We start from the raw sequence: 6,000 nt of genomic DNA on the forward strand, positions 1-6,000 counted from the left end.
GTGGAAAAACTAAGGCATAAAAAGTTTAAGTAATCTGTCCCAGATCACCCAGACATAAGTGACAGAGTTAACACCAAATACAGGGGTCTGGCTTCATCTTCTTAAGCCACTCTATTATGCAGCCTCTCTTCACTTAGGATACCAGTGGAAAGTTCCTTCAAAATCATAATTCTGATCACTGTCACTAATTTCTAATGCTATCCCGTTGCTTGTCAAAACACAAACACAAAAACAAACTAACAATGTACTATGGTATGTAATTCCTCCCAAAGACTGGGCTCTAATCTCTGACATAAGCCTTATGTTTTACCTTATCCCAGCTACAGCCATCCTGAACTTCTCCCTCTTTCTAGAATCAGTTATTTCATGTCTCTGTGTCTATCCTTGCTGTTAGGATATCCTTACCCTCTTCTTCACTTGATCCACATCTACCTGGCATCTAAATCCTAGTTGAATGTCAATTCCTTTGGAATACTGTCCCCAGTTTCCTAAACAGAGATCATCATGTCTCTGCCTTGTATTCTCCCCAAATCCTCGCTTGACCTCTGATGGAGCCCTCTCCCACTGAAGCTGGATTATTTCCCTATTCAAAGGTGCCATGAAGATATGAGCCCCTTGAAAAGAGAGATATGTTGTTCTCTTCTCCATAGTTCTCTCTCTCTCTTCCTCTAGTTTCCAGTAGGAGAGTGACTAGAACATAGTGTGTGCTTGACAAAAGTTTTGGAAATTAATGAACAAATGAATGAATGAGTAAAATTATATTTAAATGAATTCTGTAAATGAATTTTGTAGTAGAAGCCATCACTCCCAACTCCTCTTTGGTGGCATTGATAGCCGCTCTCCAAATATCACCAAGACAATTTGTGTTGGAGGTTCCCAGGAGCACCCCCAGGTTTGATGATTCACTAGGAGGACTCACAGGGCTCAGTATATAATCATACTCATCATGACTTATTATAGTGAAAGGATACAAAGCAGAATCAAGAAAGGAAAAAGATACATGGGATGAAGTGCCGAGGAAAGCAGGCACTCATTTCCAAGAGCTCTCTCCTTGTGGTATCACACAGGACTCTCATACCTCCTCCAAACTATAAGTCATGACAACATTTGTGAAATATCGTCTCTGAGGGAACCTCATTAGAGACTCAGTACCCAGGGTTTTTATTGGGCCTGGTCATATAGGCACCCTCTGCCTAGCATCTATCAAAACTCCAGATCCCTAGAAGCAAAGCAAGTGTTCAGCATAAACCATATTGTTTCCGCAAGCAGTTTGGGTACAGTGAATCACTCTTACCAGGAATGGTGGGAACTCTCCCAAAATCCAAGTTCTCAGATGTCAGTTAAGGGCCATCATGACCTTTTCAGAGATGATCACAACTACCAAATGAGAAGAGGAGCTCCTGCAGGGAAGGATACAGCTCAGCAAGAAAAGAGGGAGGGGGTTGGTCAGCCCCGAGCTCCCGAATGAACAAAAAGGACACAAGCCTAGTTCCTCAGGGACGAACTCAGAAGGGAGTTAAGAAAAGAGTTGTCAGATTTGCTTTTCCAAAATCCTGGTTTGGGATAGGGATGGGGATTGGTTCAGGGGATGCATAGCTGTGGTGGTTGTTAAAAATGCATGTACTTCATTAAAATGCACTGGTACTTCCTGTTTGTGCAACTTATATTAAGAAAAATTTAAAATATTTTATAACCGTATAGATGTAGACAACTCAAGTTTTGTTTTTTCATTTCAGCAGAGAAAAAGCTAAAATCCCCAAGTGCCAGTTTAATTGCAGGCGCTAGATAAATCCAGGAACCAGAGAGCTGGACTATGGTTTAACAAGTTTTATAAACTTTCTCATTTCCCCAGGATCCTTATTTCTGTTGTTGCCTGTTTGTCTGTGGTAAAGAACAACAACAAAAAGCCACTGAAAACAAGGAGAGGGCTATGAACTTGTCAGCAGGAAAATGGGGAGCTGGGGAAACTGGGTACCACCCACTGCTGGGCTTGGGGGAGAGCAGATGAGTGGGTGACAACAGGTGCTGAAAGAAAAGGAAAATAGGTCAAATCCTTAAGTCCCGAACAGAGAGAAAGAAACAGGTGACAGGTTCGGGCCTCCAGAGAGTCTGCAGCTCAGCCTTTGAAGCCTGTATTCATTTCCTGGTGCTGTCCTTACAAATTATCCCAAACTGGGTGGTTTAAACAACAGAAATTTATTCTCCAACAGTGGGGGCCATAACTTGGAAATCAAGGTGTCGGTAGGGCCATGCTCCCTCCAAAGGCTCTTCCTTGCTTCTTGCATCTTCCAGTAGCTCCCACCATCCTTGGCCTGTAGACCCATCACTCCAATCTCTGCTCCAAAGTCACACAGCCTTCTCTCTGTGTATCTTTGTGTGTCTTCTCCTCTTCTTATAAGAATACCAGTCATTTGATTGAGGGCCTTGCCTAATCCAGTATGACCTTATCTTAACTAATTATATCCGCAAAGACCCTATTTCCAAATAAGGTCACATTCTGAGGTTTTGAGTGGACATGAATTTTGGGGATGGGAGGGTCGAGGGGAGCTATGGAATCCACTATAAACTGCCATCACAGTAACTTGCACCTGTTATCAGATGGAAGTTTCCCCCATCAAACCTTGGTATGTGTATTAGTACAGCTTTACAAAAAAGGAAAACATTAACCAATCTAAAAAGTAGTCACAAAACAGAGCGAGCAAAAGCAAAACTGCTTCCGGCATGTGACCAGATTTATGTTTTTTTCCTTGGATGCAAAGACCATGATTCTAAACTTCACAATGAAAGCTCTTTGTTGAAGGAAACCTGCCAGAAAATTTGCTTATGAAACACTACGAGCCGAATGTGGTCCCATTCATTTGTTGGGACGTCTCGAATGCTCTCCGAGCTTCCTCACACAGTGCCCCCCTCACTGAGTGTGTGACAGGCCCACCTGCCGGGATCCAGGTGCAATCAAAGGCTAAGGAGGGAACAGGATGCATATGCTCATAAGCATATCCAAACCTGTCCAAGCCATCCATGAAGATGTCCCACCTATGCTAAATGACCTCCAGCCACCCTCTTCTAGAAGCTGCTCCTCTGCTAGGCTTTCTCATTAAGCTGGCCTCAGAATAAAGGACACGTTTATTTGTTCGAGAAAGCTCTGGTCATTTGGAAATGGTCACTCTCGGCTCTGAGGAAACCCTTGAGAGTGGCTGCGTAGTCATTTCTGCTCCCAGTTAGACTTCTGGACGCTGACATCGATTAACAAAGAAAATTACGTGCTGATACTATTTTTAACTTTGACCTTAGAGTTGGTATTGTTGGCCATTGAATTAGATGCAAAAGAAGCTCAGAAGTACAATGCAATCATTTGTGTCCCGCAAGAAATTTTCAAATGATATATTAAGCTATTAAGAAATTAGCATAGGCTGGGCGCCTGGGTGGCTCAGATGGTTAAGCGTCTGCCTTTGGCTCAGGTCATGATCCCAGGGTCCTGGGATCGAGTCCCGCATCGGGCTCCTTGCTCAGCAGGGAGTCTGCTTCTCCCTCTCCCTCTGCCTCTCCCCCTGCTTGTTCTCTCTCTGTCTCTCTTGCAAATGAATAAATAAAATCTTTAAAAAAAAGAAAAGAAATTAGCATAGGCTAAATGTGTTCTGCCAAAATTCACATGGTGGTATCTAAACCCTAATGTGATGGGATTTGGAGGTGCGGCCTTTGAGAGGTAATTAGGTCATAAGGTGAAGCTCTCATGAAAGGATTTAGTATCCTTACAAAAAAAATATCCCTGAGAGCTCCGGTATCCCCTTTCACCACATGAGGACACAACAAAAGATGGCCACCTATGAATTAGGAAGTGGGCTTTCACCACATGCCAAATCCACTAATTGGACTTCCCAGCCTCCTGAAGTGTGAGAAATAAATTTCTATTGTTTATAAGCTGCCCAGCATATATTTCTGTTACAGCAGCCCAAATGGACTAGGACAGTCATTGTCAACATGGATGGCACTTTCCTAATGATTTAATCTATCCATCCCTCCATCCACCCACCCTTCACCCTGTTGATTCTACTCCTGAAATATCTCCTAAGTCATCAACTTCTCTTTCCCTTCATCACTCCCAGCCCCATCCAAACCATCATCATCTCTGTCTTGACCACTCTAATAGTTTCTTAACTAGACTCTTACTTCTACTCTAGCCCCCCAAATAGTTAAGATGTCATAGAAAGCAAAAACAGAAATCCCAAAGCAAACTGGTTTAAAAGAAATTCATTATCTTGCAAAGGAGGAAGGCCACCAAGTGGGCAAGTTTGGGAGCTGGTTGACTCAGGGACTCATCACTATCACCAGAGACCTGGGTTCTTTACCATTTTAGCTCATGCTTAGTTTGTTGGCTTTACTCTCAGCCTGCCACCCTTATGGGTGAAAATGGCTATGCAGCTGTTGTAAGCAGCTTCAAACCCAGACATGGCCATATCCAGAAGCAGGAAGAGACTGTCCCCTAGTGCATTCCTACAAGTGAAAATACCTTTCCTGTAAGTCTCCCATGATTGACCTCCCCTCAAAGCTCATTGCCAAGAACTGGTTCACATGCCTACAGTGGAACCAGTCTCTGACAAGGAGAATGAGACCATGGTACTGACTTGGACAATCATAATTTATCCTTGAAGTTGGGAATATGATCCCACTTTCCTGAGTCACCTTGAAGAGATGGACACCAGAGCAAAGGTAAGAGGTAAGGAAGGAAAAGATACCAGCCACAGGAGGTGTCAGCCAGACCTTCCATTCCATGTCTCTCTTCTCAATTTGCATTTGTAATTATGTTCCCCCTCTGCCTAAAGCTTCAGTGGCTTCACCTGATACTTAGAATGTAATCCAAAAACGTTATTTGGGTTGACAAAGCTTTGCAAGCTCTGGACACTTCCCTCTCCACTTCCTGTAGCCCATCCTTCTGGTTTCCTCTCTCAGGGCTTGCATCTGTACCTGCACATGGACTGTATCAGTCAGGGTTCTCCAAAGAAACAGAACCAAAGGGATAGAAAATATTTATTTTGAAGAACTGGCTCATGTGATTGTGGGGGTGGCAAGTTCAAAATTTGTAGGTCAGGCCGGCAGGCTAGAAACTCAGATAGGAGTTGATGCTGTAGTCTTGAATTTCCTTTCTGGGAAACTTCAGCATTTGCTCTCAGGCCTTTCAACTGATTGGATGAGACCCACCCACATTATGGAGAGTAATCTCTTTCACTTAAAATGAATTGATTATAGATGTGACCCATATCTCCAAAAAACCTTCATAGCCACACCTAGACTAGTATTTGGTTAAATAACTGGGCACTGCAGTCTAACCAGGTTGACACATAAAAGTAACCATCACTTGACCATTCTTCTCCTCCTGTCTAGCCAGAACATGCCCACTCCCTCTTCCAGGTCTCAATTTCCCAGGGAAGACTTCTTTGCAGGCCTCCTTCCCCAATCCAAATAAACTCTCTAACTAGCACTAACATCATCCAATATTGTAATAAGCTGTTTGTCTGATTACCAACTAGAACATAAGCCTAAAGAGCAAAAACTGTGCTTAGTTCTCTGTCCTACCCCCATCAGCTAGTACAGAACTTGCCACATAGCAGGTGCTCAATAAATAGCTACCAAGGGAAACACATCGGGTGCAACACCATTTTATGGTTAAAGTAACAGGTTTTGAGATGAAAAACACCTTACTCGTGATTACCCCACAAATCAGTAGCAGAGCGGGCGCCTGGGTGGCTCAGTCGGTTAAGCGGCTGCCTTCGGCTCAGGTCATGATCCTGGAGCCCCGGGATCGAGTCCCGCATCGGGCTCCCTGCTCAGCGGGGGTCTGCTTCTCCCTCTGACCCTCTTCCCTCTCATGCTCTCTGTCTCTCATTCTCTCTCTCAAATAAATAAATAAAATCTTAAAAAAAAAAAATCAGTAGCAGAGCTTGATTAGACCTCATGGCTATAACTTCAGGTTCCTTTCCCCTTTGCTCCTCCTATTTGTGCAGG

This window comes from Leptonychotes weddellii, chromosome 2 (genome assembly GCF_054177405.1).
Source record: "Leptonychotes weddellii isolate Sample4059 chromosome 2, ASM5417740v2, whole genome shotgun sequence".
Classification (NCBI taxonomy): domain Eukaryota; kingdom Metazoa; phylum Chordata; class Mammalia; order Carnivora; family Phocidae; genus Leptonychotes; species Leptonychotes weddellii.